The following is a 16,240-nucleotide window of genomic DNA, read 5'->3' as shown; positions in this document are numbered from 1 at the left end:
ATGACACAAAAACATACAACAGCTGCCTTATTGTTTCTTTTCCATTTCTCTGTAGCCGCGTGCCACACACAACAATCTGAGGGAAAACATAGAAAATGAACTAATAAATGAAAGTATGAGAAAAACTGTAATAATAATATTGAGAGTTTTATTCAAGTAGCTGTCGGTCCAACTTGCCTCCACGATCCATTGACGTTGCGTAGAGCTGGTGGGCACAGACGCTGACAGATTACGTGGACTAGCAATAAAGCAGCTTCAATAAAGCATCAAGTGAAGCACCATGATGGAGCAGAGAACGATGAACATCTCTGTGCTGCTGAATGAATTCTTAGCTCAGATGAGCAAGATATCCTAAACGATATGGGTGGAAAGATGGAACCGTCTGCCTGCTGGCAGTTGAAAGCTGTGAACAATTTCAAGCACTAGTATAGACACACATTGCTCTTCAAAAAGCTTAAAACACCATCATGGAAGATAGTCCAAGTCATCCACCAATCACACGTAATGTGAATTTATGGATGTGCGTGACAGGAATGTCTAGAAAGAATGCATCACTCTGGCAGCTTTTAGTGCATCAATCAAAATAACTATGTTGCAATAAAGTGCCAATGGTCAAAGTGCCAAACTCGAGGCTTCAAAATCGCAGAATAGCCATGACTTCACAACTACGCCCACTTCTTACTGTCTATGATTCAAGGACAGAATGCAAACTTGGAAGCAGTAACTTCAAAATCATTCTTCTGGTTGCCTTTCTTTGACGTTTTTAAAGTTGAGCGCTCGAGGTCAGACTGGGACAGAATGAGGAATGAGCCCAATTCAAGACCCAGCAACATTACGGGTGCCTCACTCAGCGAGCACTCCTCTTAATCAAATATGTGCTCAGATCCTCTTCATCTGACTTGATAGGCGGTCCTATTTATAAATCCCCCCTCTTGACCTTTTGACCATCGTCGGATCCATTTTGGCAAACAGCCAGAGCGGCTTCCGACGAGAAAACAAGACATCCATAACAGTGCATCTGCGATAAGTGGCAGTCCATTTCCTTTCACATTAGGGCCCGGACAAAGGTAAAGGTTGTTTTTTTCTCATTGTGCACAACAGCATATCCGTCTTTCATCTAATCCAGCGACTCGATCAATTATGGATGCGCGCTAAGCACGCCTTTTCTTACTCAAGTACATGAGAGCATCACGGCTGCTACAGCGAGGCGCCAAGGTGTTTGTGTGTAATGACGGGGCGTCATCGCAGTGCTTCGTTTCTCTCCTGCTCATGCGGTCAGACCTTCAACTCTTACTTTGCAAGTGTCAAGATGAAACTTTTTCTTTCCCCCTTCTCTTCTTTTGAAAATGTATTCAGTCAATTCATACCAGAGGTCTAGCTATACATCAATTTGCAAATGTGTCTTAAATTAGATTTAAGACACCTTAAAAGCCTCATTTGCTGTGGTTGAACGGTCAGTGTGCCACGGTACATCTTGGCAGTAATGGTGACAATTAAACATACTTTCTCAACCAGTTCTCTATGAACATTTTCCGCCAATCTTTCATCAGTTTTGCTTATTACGCATGAGAGATTGATGTATGTGCTTTTGTCTGTGCTCGTCTCATTGGTTTAAGATGAAAGATTTACTGATCAAACATCCCCCACACAGTCCTGACGAGGCCGATTAGCCTCTTTGGTCATGGATATTTAACATTTTAATAAGAGGGCCGTAATTTCTCACATGTTAAAAGAAAACCATTAGGTGCTGTATTCTCCCACCTTGAGTGTTTTTCTTTTTTATTCATTTCTTTTTTTAAAAATCTTAAACATTTGTCGTCGTCTCGTTGCATCACGATACAGTGACACATAATATCTCACAACTAAATACCTGAAAAGCTCCTGAAGATACTTCACACGGCGCTCCAATTAGCCAGCCTGCTCGGCCGGGGACTCCTCAGCTTCTTTCCGTGTTATGGAGTTGCAGCATGAGATATCATACTTATTAACGTACAGTACAGCTGCCTCCCCAAATCACTGGGTAACCGTGGAGGATGTGCGGAAGAAAGTAATTAGATCATTGCAATGCTGTGTTTCGCCTGCAGCTGTCTGTTTTTTATCAGTTTTTTCCTAATGAGCTTGTCATATCCCTCCTCCTCCGTCCGCACAGAAGTCCAATTATGTTTTTATTTGTGAATGATAATTCACGGAGAATTGAATGACGGCTGATTAATATGCATTGGATGTGGCAATGGGTTCTCGACAATGCCCACGTGCTGCCTTTGATGTAATTGGTGACGGAGCTTCGGTCTTTTGTGCTTTAAAACAACAAACCGCATGATGACTAGTAGTATGCGTTCTTTGTTTTCTGTAGCCGACGTCCGGACTGTTGACCACATCCTGTCTGTTGTGATCTTCCCCCATCATCAGGTGCGACTGAAACACGCCGTTTCCATTAAAGGAATGGGTACTATCAAATATTAAATCATGCTTAAATGCTCCGTTGGGCTGCTGCCATGGAAATATGGACTGTCATTTGTACTCCAAACATTATCTACTCCTAATTTCTGAATCATTATCTACTCGCAAAAGAGGTGGTTCTCATATGCACGGCTAATGGCTTTTCCTTTCATTACTGCCTTCCTTGGAGTGCACAGAAATTAACCTCCATATTTCTAAAAGAGGAAGACGTCATGGGTGGAAGCGATTCGGATAGTTTCTCTGAATAAACCAAAGAGAGAAAACTTTGTGAGGCCCTGTTCTCAGTTGAAGTTGGGAGGCCGAACCTGACTCCGTCTGACGCCGTCTCCGGTGGTCTCAGATGTTGTTTCCGTTTCTGTCACTTCATGTCTAGTTAATTAAACCTGCCAGGTCCTTTCAGAGCCCTCAGCAGCAGAAGCAGGTTACCTTGGTATAGCCACAGATCACACTACATCTCAGCGTGTGCATCACGTAGATGAACTCCTCTTTTTTACTGTGCAATTTATATCTACATGTTTTTGTTATTAAATTAGTTAGCATCAGCAAAATACACACAAGACATGTAAAGATGAGGTTTTTAATGAACAAATGTATTCACAATGGTTGTGAGATTAAACGTACATTGCTAATCAGACTGCCCTCTGTTTCCACTGACAGCTGCCGTCTGTGATTAGAGACGAAATAGCACCAAAAAGCTTTTGATTTCGCATAAGTGTGACCAAATTGAAAAGTATAAAGCTTTCAAATTTAGGCTGTCAAAACGAAGCCAGGCCAAAATTGATTCAGGACATGAGTGGAAGATGACGAAGCAAAAACACTGGAAATGAAGAAAACAGAATTTGGGAGTGTTTTGAAAAAGAAATATTGATAAAGCACAACATATTTCACAGTCAAATCACGCTGCTTAGTGCATGGCATGATATAAAAACAAGACATGACTGATTATCAGCCCCTTGAATGCATCATTCGGCCTGTTTGCTTCAGGACAAATCAAGAGAAAAGTGCTCTCTTCTCCTGGATCTGCTGGGATTCTGTGTACTTTTCTCCGCATGGATTGATTATCGCTGCCAGAAAATTTCATTGCAAATGCTCAGAGAAAACGAATATGGATCCGTGAAGTCTCGCCCTCATTGCCTGAGCAGCTTTCTAGCCCAATTTAAAGACATCACAAATATGTGACCTGCTGTGTGGATTCTAGTTGTTTTTCTTAGTCACAAATATTGACTCCGGAGTTCTAGTCTAAAGGATTGTAAATCCCTGAATTGCACTGTATTACAATGTTGTTATTTGAAGCAGACAGGCAATTCTGCCATGTGCTTTTATATCAACCGTATCTTCTCTCTAACAATACATCTCACAAGTCCGGCATCTTGTTGAAGCTAATATGTAGCTCACTGCTCACGGCAGGAGATGGATGAGGTACATTGTCTTGCTGTGCTCGCAGGAGTCACGGCTTGTCCCCTATTTCTGCGTCCAGGCCATAAATAGACATAAAAGACCTGTGACACATTTAATTAAATTCAAAAGCTCACTCAAGCTGTCAGACACTGTGTTTGGCCCTCCCCGCTCCTGGTCCTAATGGATGCTTGTGGTCCGTAATGCCTCGGTGCCAGATCCACTCTGTCAGCTCTGGGGAGTGATGCTGAATAATGGGGCTTTGTCAGATCTGGTAATGAATCTGCATTGTCAGACAAAGACGTCTAATTGTCTGAGGAAAAGAGCACGTCTCCAAATCATTAATCAACTCTGAGGATTGAGGAAATGGCCGTGAGGCCTACATGCACAGTTTGAATTCAATTTGGAAAAACATCCACGTGATGGGCCATTTGCTAAACCAAGAGGTAGACTGTGCTCAGTCTGTCACAGCAAATCCTTTTGATGAGGAGGAGGAGGAAAGACAGTCGCCTTGATTAATGAAGGCTTGAGCAGCATCAGTCTGCAGGCGGATCTGGATAAAATCACACCGACTGTGCCCAGTCACGAGGTGAGCCACATGTCGCTGACTGGGCTCCACGGCGTGACAAAGAGCAGCTGTGCTCCACGCCGCTACCGGATTAGTCGGCGTTCTCCTTCTCTGTTTTGTCACATCGTTCCGCAGTGATGGACAGGTAGATAAGAGATTAGCATTTGCCGGCGGTCTATCGGATTCCAGCGCGAGGATGGAAATCCAATTACCACTTCATTCTATCATATCATTGCAGGAGTGTGTGAGTGTGGGACGAGCTACTCCAGAGGAGGGGCGGTCTTAAAGGGGACAGCCAATTTAAAGCTACAATATGCAAGTCATTTGTTTACATTTAAATAACAATAAAAGGAATATCATGGAGCAGCTTTAGCTTGTCATGCAATTTCTTCCTGAGTGAAACAAATGTGAACTGCATGACGTAGCAAACGTGGATTCTCTGAGCAACCACGGTGATTAGGAGCAGGATGGCAAACTTTATCCCAAAACACAGCCCGTCCTTTGTTATTGTCGGGCAACGATGTGACGGTGTCCCTTTTGCCCACCTGCTGAGAGCTTGTTCAAGGTTTTGTAGATTGACTAAAAATAACACAGAAGTGGAAAGGTGACCAAAGTTGTTTGAGTTTGTGCTCTTGTTTTCTTCGTCACATACACACAGGTACATACATGAAATTGGACCTAAGCAGTTAGGAGCAGAGGGCTGCTGTAAACGGACCGGGGAGCAACCTGCGACTCACGGTCTCGCTCAAGGACATTTCGGCATTTCGAACAGAAAGAGTTGGGAAATCAAACGGAGGTTGGATGGGTCAAACAAACACAGGACTTTCACCCAGCAGGCCGCTACTCGTGTCCCGTGAGAAGCCAGGTCAACATTGACATTATTTTACCGTAGTTTGGTCACATAACTGCCAGAATAGCTATTTAACAGAACAAACTCAGTTGAACACAAACCAGGATCTTTTCCTAAACCTACTTTTGTTGTGTATTTAAACTGAAAAAGTAAGTAAACCTACGTTGGAAGTTTAAAAAAAGAAAGAGATGTACCTAGGAAGTTAATTTTGATAAGCCACTGTGCATGTAGTCCAAAGTTGCGGGGTATAAAACCATTAGCTGGAAGATGATAAAATGCTTTGCTGAGGGGTTAATTATTTATGGCTTCGTCACTTTGAGTTCCCCCCTTCCAAGCACATTAAAGCAAACGTGATCCATAGTTACAAACATATTGATAAACGCCTCTTTAAGGCTTTAGGGCTTGGTGCAGGAAGACATAGAAACGTTTTTAATGACAGAAAACTGCAATAGAAGAAAGTAGAACAAAACTAAATGTGCCCAGTTGCAGAATCTAGATCAGCATCATTATTGCTTCTGTTCATTACAGACTCTCTGGCTTTGCTATGTGCTTCTTCAACACATCTGTTGACACAATACCTGCAGCTAGTTCAGATTTACAGTGAGATGCCATATATCGTGCATGATGTGGTGTCTTGAGTTGACCTGGCATGACTCAGAAAGTCCCAGCTGGAAGGTTTTGATAACATCGTCTGTACAAAAACATCAGTGCCCAAAATAAATGGATGTTTGTCCAGCTGACACCCCACTTCTTGCCACAGATAATATTAATATTCACCAATTTATGGTAATGCTCCCGAGCTGGTTCGCAGCACCATCACCACCGGCACGTGCCACAGTGAATTATAATTTTGAATTTGACCTGTCATTCAAATTTTTGTTTTTTTCCACAGATATCTATAAAGCACTAGAACATGTGAATGCAGCGTTAAAACACAACAACTACCACGTTGCAATTGCCTCCACCAACTAGTGGAGTCAACAATGTCATCACTTCATCATTGAATCCTCTTAGACATTTGTATGAAATGTCTAATAGATATGGACAAGATGTGTTTTTTAAGGTGACTGTGACCTTGACCTTTGACCACCAATTGTTAATAAGTTCGACCTCGACCAAGTGGACAAGTGTATCAAATTTGAAGTGTTTCTGAGGTATCGCTTTCATGGAGAATGGGTGGGGCGTGAGCTCACATTGACCACCAAAATCGAATCACTTCATCCTTGAGTCCAGTTGAAAGTTTGAGCCCAATTCTAAGAAATTCCCTCCAGGTATTCTAGAAATAATGAGTTCACGAGAATGGATTGGACGGACAGACGGACGAACAACCTAAAACATAATGCCTCTGGCCACGGCGGGCATTAAAACAACCCCAAAAGCAAGCAGGTAACAGTGAATAAGCTGTATTCTTAATCTTGAGGATAAGAGCTATAAATTATGCACATTTTTCACGCCCCCCCCCCCCCCCCCCCCCCCGGATATTCAGGTGCCAGCGCTTATTGCTCATGTTGATGAACTGTCTGCCTAGGAATGGTCTGTGGTTTGTCGCTTCACAGTACCGTTTTATCTTACTGCTTCCCACCATTGCCAGGCTAGTGGTGAGAGTTTGACAGAGTACAATTTCATTTCATGATGCACAAAAAAATGTATATTGGTGTTTTAAGATCAGAATCAGGAGATGGTAATGCATATTCATTGTGATATTCAAATTAGCATATTTTGAGTCCTGCAGTTGGAATGTGAGCAAATAGCAAATGCTGTATACAATTCTTAATAAAGCACCACATTCTCAAAAGGGATGCCAGACCATAATTTCAGAATGTAGTTGCCCAAATTCTTTGGTGATGATTTGTTGTATTTAACAGTATGACACAACACCAGGGAGGTTTAATTAATACAAACTAAGTGTTTCTATGGCAAAGTGTGAAGGCAGGCTTGACTGCAGTTATTTCTCTGAGGCACAAAGTTGTATAAAGACGAGTTGGTGTTTGAGGGACCGATTGTGCACTTTCTGAAAACCCTGAAGTCACACCTACAATTTTTGGAAACAGAAAATTGGCTGAATTGGAGTGAATCTAAATCAGTTGCGAAACTGATCAGTTTCCTAGCAACAGTGTCGGTATTGGCATCAACGGGTTTTTTGTTTTTCTTCCCAGCCCACAGTCTTTAAAGCTTTGCTATGGGAGGCTACACAACAATATTCAGCAGGGATTTCTGAATGAAAAAGAAATATTCCCTCGTATCATATATAATGAGGTTTTTAGACACTAAATAGCAAAAGTTGTAATGCAGAAAACACATTATATAAGCCAAAATATAATGAAGTGTTTCATTTTAGAGTTATGTTTCATTTTTATAGACCACTTCTGAAACATGCGTCAATCTGTTTTTCCTAATCCACATTGTGGTGAGATGAAAGGCTCAATCAGCTTTCAGTTCATCTGATCTTGCTTGAACGTCAAACAAATCTTCAAGCGCAGGCTGATCCTAAACCCCTCCTCCAGTCAAGAGCTGTCTGTAAAATATCAAATAAATGTTTAGATAATGTGACATAAAAGATTCCATGTCATTCCCCAAAGCAAAGCAAATTCACCTCAATTATTTTGCATTCATTCACACTGCCTTTGGGCAAGCAGCAAGCTTGACCTCTGTATCTTTGACTTTCTGTTTGTTGCTTGTTGTTCAGTTACGTGGGCTGAATGAAAATACGACGTAGTCCAGAATTGAAAGTTGCTTGAACAAAATAAATAAGGACTTCTTGAAACGAGACTGGGGCATGAACAAACACTACGGTCTGACAATGAATGACGAAGGAGAGAGAAGAAAAATAACCCCCTTAGTTGTGGATAAGCCTGTCCAGCTTTAATTCTTCTCATATGGCACAAATGCATTTGACAATGATAACGGTGGCAGATTAAATATCGTGCTAAAAAGACTGAGGCTAAAGCTACATGTTCCAGGCAAAAAAGGAATCATCCTGTCCAGGACATAAAAATAAAGAAACAGCATGGCAGTGTAGAGCTCGTAAGTCCTAGTATTATCATTATGCCAAGAAAAAAGTTAAGGTCCCACTATTGTTTCATGCATAACACAATAATGTTGCTCAGCTTACATACTGAGACAAGCAGGTTAGATTTCTGAGTAATTGTTCGTATTTATGAGCTTTAAGCTTTACGATACTCGAGAAAAGGCTTTTAGGATGGGAACTGACCAATGTGTTTGCTGAACATTATGCTATCTCAAGTAAAAAAGTTTGGGGTGGGGATCGCCGACATGCAAACTTTCCGAAATGCGATAAAAAGAGCAGGGCAGAGCTGCTAACATTAGCTGCTAACACTCAGCTATGACACAATAAGGAAATACTATGCGGAGGGTGTGCTATTCTTGAACAGCGTCGTGAACAACCTGTAACCCAACACAATGTTAGCTAGCTAACTAAATGCGCTCCTTGACTTTGGAATTAATGCTAGGTTAGCTAGTAAGCTAACTCTGGTAAGCTGGGCATGCTAATGGCTGCAGTTTACCTTACAGCAGATAAACACGCTGATCCAGTCTTTTACTTGTAATCTATTTGCATAGTCGAAATGAAACCCTGCATACATTATTGATCTGTTTTATGAATATTAGATGAACATTTCAGCCACTATTTTTTAAGCTTGTTTTGGTATGCCTTGAATATGCCTAATGATCTCTGGATATTTATGCAAAGACATGCAGTGTCAATGTCATCACTTGTTTTGTTTTGTTTTATTCCTGCCGGTAACAATGTGTCCAGAGCCACATGAAACAAGGGTGGAGTGCTTCCCTCATTCTCTTTAAGTGTCCAACCAAAGAGGAATGAAATGGTGTTCGTCCCATCAGAGTCTTTTATGAGAAAGCACACGATTGTGGACGTGTGAGCACCTAGCAACACATTGTGTCAAAAATATCACTTGGAACAACGATGGAGGTCACTGGGATCGATTGTCGTACCGACAAGAAGGATTTTCTACATGTACGGCAAAAGCAGTGAATGCAGTGAGACATCTGTGAAGAAGTAGCCTTCAACCACAATCCTGGAATAATGCAATATGATATTGCATACAAACATATACTGGATGAAAACGGGGGGAAACAAAATGTCTTAATGTTCATATATTCATTAGGATTTTGCTTTTGGCTTCACAGGTTATGCTCATTTATCCCATGATAAGGTTGGATTCTAAATAAGCAAAAATTGGAGCGCAGCTACGTCCCTGGGAGCTTGTCCTCACCTGGGCTTACTCGTTACTTACTAGTGCATTTAGGGTTTGAAATGAATAAATCAATCCCGTGTGATCATAATAGTGTTTCTAGAAAGAGGAACATATGTAATTAGGAGATTTCTTTAGCTCCGTAATGATTTCAATGTGTTGCTGGTTGTTGTTGCTGTAACAACACTTGGTTCAGTGCAAAAATAGGCCTATGAAATCACTGTTGACGAAGTTAAACTAAAAAGAGAGGAATACGTATTTCCTTTATTGCCAGGTTTTAGATTAGACGATTACAGAAAGCAATCCGCAAATGGCCGGCTGTATATTATTTCAATTCAAACACAAGTTTTCTTCACCATTCATTTTTTCTTGCCTTCAATTCATATAAATGATCTGATAATCTATCAAGCTCTTAGCTCTCCATTGCCATTGACAGCCTCTAGGCAGGATGCAGCATTGCTTTCATTATCCAGCGGTGGCTCCCCACCAAAAAAAGTTTTGATTTCACCCTCCTACCATATCTGACCAAGATGATGATTATCGGGGAGATTAATCACACGGCACTTACTGAATAAGGGGCCATTTCTCTGATTGCTGCTCTCGCAGTAAAACTCCGTAACCACAGGAACAAGTGACAGCATATAGAAAGGGGAAGGTGCAATTACTGCACACTTCAATGGACCGATCATCAGGTGGCTTCAGGTTCATTGTTCTCATTCCACAGGGAAAGTAATTCAGGGCTGAAAAGGCAGTGATTGCATTGCTCCAAAATCCATGGGAATGCCATTATAGTAAGAATGCAACCAGAGTGTGAATAGACTGCTAATAGTGACAGACTGTGCCCAATACAACTATTCTGAAAGAGGAACTGAGGCCATTGCTATTTGCTTTTCCCAAGCAAAAAATAGCAAATCCTCTAGTGGCATATACTGATGACCTGATATCTCCTCCTATAGATCCTCATATTTGCCCCTGAACAAGGCAAAAGAAGGTGTGTCTTGAAGGAGTTTTTGTAGGGTAAATTGCAAGAAAACTAGTCGGTATCAGATTTGATAATTTGTTCATCATTTCATGCATTTATTAAGCAAATACTGCTGTTTGTGTCTGTTTAATATCAATGCGAGTTGCATGTCTTTGGAATTTTAACTGTTGGTTTAACAAAGCTAAAAGTTTGAATGGGCTATGGGGAGATTGTGGTGCCCATTTTAAGCCATTATCGAATATTTTTACAAGATACATCCTGTTACATTTGTGTTGGCCACTGTCCGTAACGGGTTATTCTAACAAAAGTCACAATAATCGTGATGGTCGAATCAAAAATAATCCAATAGTTTACTACATGCCATCTCACCATGGCTGCACGGTTGCCAAGAGCAACTTCACTGGCATGATGTTCAACATACAAATTGTTCTTTAATCCCCAATTTAAAGAACTCTGCATTTACCTTTTGTTTTGTTTTCATAAAACAAATTCCCCCCAAATGTGACTCAAACGGGATTGATACCTTGAAGCTGCACAAACCCATTGTCCAAATGATCCACTATTTAAATGTGTGACATAACTGGTCGCTGAGGAGGCCAACATCTTTGTAGCATCATTATCTCGGTGACCCGCAGCCTCCCGGTGGACACGGGACGGGACACTCCGGGTTCAAGCTTGAGAGGAGCCCACAAACTGTTCACCTATAAGATCACGAGTGACAAAGTTACCCAACTAACTCGGGAGTGAATGAGGGGGAGGGAGGAGGAGGGGGGGTGCTGCAAAACATGATTGATTATAAATCCTCGACCGAACTTCAGCGGCGAGTCTGTAGCAAAGGTCTCCTCCTGCATCCAACCGCACAGCAAGCTGCGCGTCTCCTCGGATGCTGAGGGAGTAGCTCAGGGAGGAGGAGGGCGGAGGAAGAAAGAGAGAGAGAAAAAAGGAGAGAGAGAGAGCGAGAGAGATACAACAAAAAGGAAAATATTTCAGCACCGGAGCTGTCCGTGGGCTCTTGGAGAAGTCTATTCCTGCCGAGGGGGACTAGAAGCTGCACTCCGACTGTAAACGTCCTCTGCGGGACCGTGAGGAGGAAGGAGGGATAATATACAACTGCCGTTCGCTGCCATTCATCTCTGCTGCTGCTGGTGTGGGAGGGGGGTCTTCTTCAGACGGGGCCAGCAACGACGGCGCGTACTTCAATCGAGCGGAGTCTTGCCATGCTGGACGGCCGGACTTGAGACAGTGAAAGGGCAACAAAAAAAAAAGTCTCCACAGAAGTCAAGGTGAACGGCAGCTCTTTTGTTTACGGTGAGTAGCTACCACAATAAGCCCCGCGTGGCTTTTCCCCCTGCCTCGTAAGATTACATAACGAAACGGCCAAGCGGACGCTATGCTGGTCTACGTTAGATGTTGCAAACGCTGGGCTGTGACGGGACTCGTGCATACGTGCTGGGATAAGCCTCGTTACGGATGCTTGCATGGGTTGAATATTTAGGTCAGCATCACATGGGTGTGGATGCGCGTTGAGTAATTGTTACCAAACTACAGGAGTTCACGCGGTGGCTCGGCTCCCGTTGCGTCCTTGTTCGTTTGACATAATGTTTTAAATATATATATTTATATGCAGACACTATCGTGAAAGAACACAATTCGGGGAGTTTTTGGGAGTGCGTGTGCATGTACGTCATTGGTAGAATAACTGTTAAAGCACCAGGGTACTGTTTCTTTTTTTTTTTGGTTCCTCAATGACCTTTTAAAGGAAGTTGCAGCCTATCAATGAGAGCAACTACTGGTATGATGATTCTGAATCCTCTGCAGCAGGCTTTACTTCGCCCCGCTATCTGTCCACTCTTCCCACTGTCCCACAAGGGGGTGGGGAGTGCTCCCTTCCATTAAGCCCTCCATCAGCCTTCGCTGCTGTTATCTCCTGGGCCCACAAACAAGCCAATTTCGGTGTTAGATCTCTGAGTGAGTCCTGTTCGCTCCTCGCTGTGTGACAGATCCCTGCAGCCCGGGCTGCTCCTCTGCCGCCCTGCTCTGTGTGTTATTGTGGGACTCTCTCTCAAGAGCGTTCCCGGGCTGGCACAGGCTACCCTGCCTGGCAGCGCCTGAATGCCAACGTGACGCTTCCAGCCCAACGATGCATTGAGATTTAAATTCCTCCCTCTATTCAGGCACATTGAATTTCAAACCCCCCAGTGCATTTGTTGTAATGCTTTTTTTTTTGTGTGGAGAACGTTGGTTGCTGTGCTCAGGTACCAGGATGGGAGAGGAGGCAACGGCATGTCAGGAGGGAGAGTTCCATGCACATAGCTGTGTTAATCCTTCTGGAAGAAATGGATGCAGCAGGAGAACCTAAAACTTAAGCTCTTGCTTTCGATATGTTTGTTCCCAAGTGCACGTAAATCTGCGTGTTTTAAATGGCTGTTAATGATGCCGCTCGCTCCCCATGACTGGAAAAAATGGTGAACTCGTTAGTGTAATTAGTTCCAGATCTCTGCCTCGCTGGTCCGTGGGTGAGATCTCTTGGCTGAAGGTGGTTTCGTTCCCATGAAAAGGCATGCTTTGTGGGGCTCCCATTGAAAAAATCCACTCCCCCCTATACACCTCCTCTCTCTCCTCCCCTGAAACAAGGAATGAAAAGGAGGGCTGGTTGGGATTCTAATCAGCACACAACAGTGACATCCAACAGCTTTGGGAAAGGGGATTCATACAGTCAGAGGAACACTAACATGTGAATGAAGCCAGACACAGCATCCCGTTTCACGCTTTCATGATGTCTTAACACTATGTAGGACAAACGAGGGCTTTAAAAAAAAAAAGAATTGCTGTCTAGTGGGGTTAAAAGATACAAAAACATGAGATTTAAAGTATTATGTAGTTGTATTGTTTGTCATGTAAAGCAGTGGTTGCCATTCTAACCCGGCAATTCAAGGGGTCTTGAAGATGGTTGAGAAAAGATAACATTTCTGCTGCACATTTGTTTTATTGCACTGGATACATTTGTCTCCCCAGGAGCCTGAAAATACAACCTGAAAAATTAAATAACAGCCTCTGGTTGAACCGCTAACGGCACAAAACTAAGGCTACGACCTGTGATGAACATTCGCAAAATATCTTAGTTCCAAGAAAGGGGTCAAAAGCAGTAACGCTGGAAACCACTAATGTTATTGTGCTGATACAGATAATTGAAAAATTGTTTTCTCTGCAACATGTTTTAAATCTTTAGGAGACATCAATCGGATTATGTTCTTTCAAATTCTTTTGACAATGACGTTTTCTCCGGACGGCATTTAAAGGTGAAGTTACTTGTTGAACTTGGCCGTCGTTCGCGTCATCACATTGACCTTGTGCAACATCTTAAAAGCCGACATCCTCTCTGGCACCTGGCTGACCACACACGCATACTGACGACACGCAAGCGCTTCTAAAACAAATAATTGTTTATTTCAGTGAAAGAAAGAATTGGCTACGGAGTAACGAAAGGCAAGCTGATGTTTGTTGTGGTGGTCTATCTTCCGTAGACCGATAGATGGCTGCCATATGATGCCCCGCAGATCTCAATAACATCCCCATGGTGACACTTGGGCAACAGAGGACTGAATACTAATATAGACCTTAAGGTGTCCCCGTTGGCCTCTAATACACTGCTGCTCACAGGAGGAAATGGATTCCAATTCCAACTTAAGAGTCATTTCCTATTTGAGCAGGACATTGAGCTCTTGCCACAGGTCTATGTGACAAAAAAAAAATAGATCTACCAACTTATTTCTTTTTTTTTTCTGTCTAAGATGTGTAACATTCAGAAAATGACTCCAAGTTGGATGCTGTTGTCATTGTGAACTGCTATACGTATATAGCAGGAGGAAGTGTGTTTTTCCCCCGACATGGTCTGTCAGTGTCGAATTAGTGAGTGAAGAGTAGATGGGGCTACACAAGGATTGTTCAGAGGAGCAGAAGAAAAAATAATCACATGGATTTGAAGAGCACTTTGGTGCCACCTCCCTCTGAAATCATCAATATTTAATTAAACCAAGATGCTCCTGAGAGCTTCATCATCCGGGAGCTCATCACACTCAGTTGCTGACATGAGTCAGACAGACTGTACATTGGACCTGGAAATGTTTCTCGGACGCGTGTGGAAAACAAGTTAAGAAAGTGTCAAGATTCATTTCTTCTCCGGGGTTTCGAATATGGACGAATACCTGGCGAATGTGTCCCGCAAGAAAAAGAACGAGTGCCGCTAATTCTTCGCCCTTCTCGAGATCGTTCTGTCGCAGTGCAGCTCGACAGAATAACATTTGCCCAGCCATATATGTCACGATCTGCCCCAAGGAGTGGCCCTGTTTCCCTTCCCTTCATCCAGATCTTTTTTTATCTGGGGGTGTTTAAATCATTCAGAGGGGTCCGGGTAGGAGAGCACAGAAGCAGAGGCAGCTGCTCGTGCAGGAGTCGACTGAGCGTCAAGCCCGAGGGAGTTTTATTTTTTATCTCGTCCTCCTCAGATTCTACTGCCCCTCAAATGTAATATGAGGGGTGGATGTTGGGGACTGGCTTGATATATTTGGCAGTTGAAGGAACATTTGTCGTTCAACCAAACTTCTATCTGATTTTGGGGGTGTTTGGCCATCATTTCTTTCCGATATGCTAACATCGTACTCACCAAGGTCATTTCTCAGATTTGAAAATGTGTCACAATCACGTCAACGAGGCAGAACATTATCCAAACAACTTTATTTGTAGTTTAAAACCATAACACACAAAACACATGTCTGTGTTAATCCCAGGAAATGTGTGCGTGCACACAGGTCAAAGTTGATTGAGGAAGTCTAGAGAGCAAGTTTCCTGAAAATGTAGTCCATTACTCATTAGGCTACAAATGAATAACTGAAAAAGTAATTACATTACCTTAATTACTGTAATGGTAATTTCCGGATCTTGTGTACTCTTCCAGACCTTGTGACCGATCACTTAATGACCCAGCTGACTACATACGCTATCATAGTTATCAGGCAGAAAATGTGAACAAACCCCTACGTTGTTACCTCTCAGTAAAGAGAGAGATTTTACGTGCCTTTGTAAACTGTAAAAATTCAAGACATTTTCAAACCCACAAGCCAGTCTCCAGGTTGGAAGTATTTACTACAACAGCTAGCTTAGCGTTAGCCCCAAAGAAAAGCATTTTGGGGGATCTATTGGCAGAAGTGTAATAAAAGTATGTTTCCTGTAGTGTATAATCACCTTAAAATAAGAATCGTTGTTATTTTTTGTCTTTAAATGAGCCGCTTATATCTAAATACGAAGCAGGTTGCCATGTTACGACAATAGCCCAGAACAGACAAACCAAACACTGGCCCTAGTTAGAGCCATTCAGGTATTCATGGTTTTGCGTCAACCACGTTTGACACAAAAGGAGGAAGTTTCAGTTGGTTGCAATCTGCAACCTTGCCGCTAGATGCCAACAAATCCTACACACTGCACCTTTAAGGGTCTATGTTTGGGGGTTTTATATAGTTGCCCTGGGTTAGCTCCCTGCGCCAAGCTAACGTATATGTACTGAACCAGTTTGCCAACTAACTACAAACTGAACTGATGTCAACCATTCTACTATCCCCCAGAAGGCTTCGTGCAAAACAGTGAAAAGCTGAGCCCCAAATTGTCAAACTAATAAAGCATTACTTACCGCACACTACTCATTACTGAAGAAATACTGTTGCACGTTGTTGTATTTTATGTAATTGTGATGGAGGCAC

Source organism: Anarhichas minor, unplaced genomic scaffold, assembly GCF_050575085.1.
Source record: "Anarhichas minor isolate MPS153535 unplaced genomic scaffold, ASM5057508v1 ptg000073l, whole genome shotgun sequence".
Taxonomy (NCBI): domain Eukaryota; kingdom Metazoa; phylum Chordata; class Actinopteri; order Perciformes; family Anarhichadidae; genus Anarhichas; species Anarhichas minor.
The sequence above is the reverse complement of the archived record's forward strand: the minus strand, read 5'-3'. Positions refer to the sequence as shown.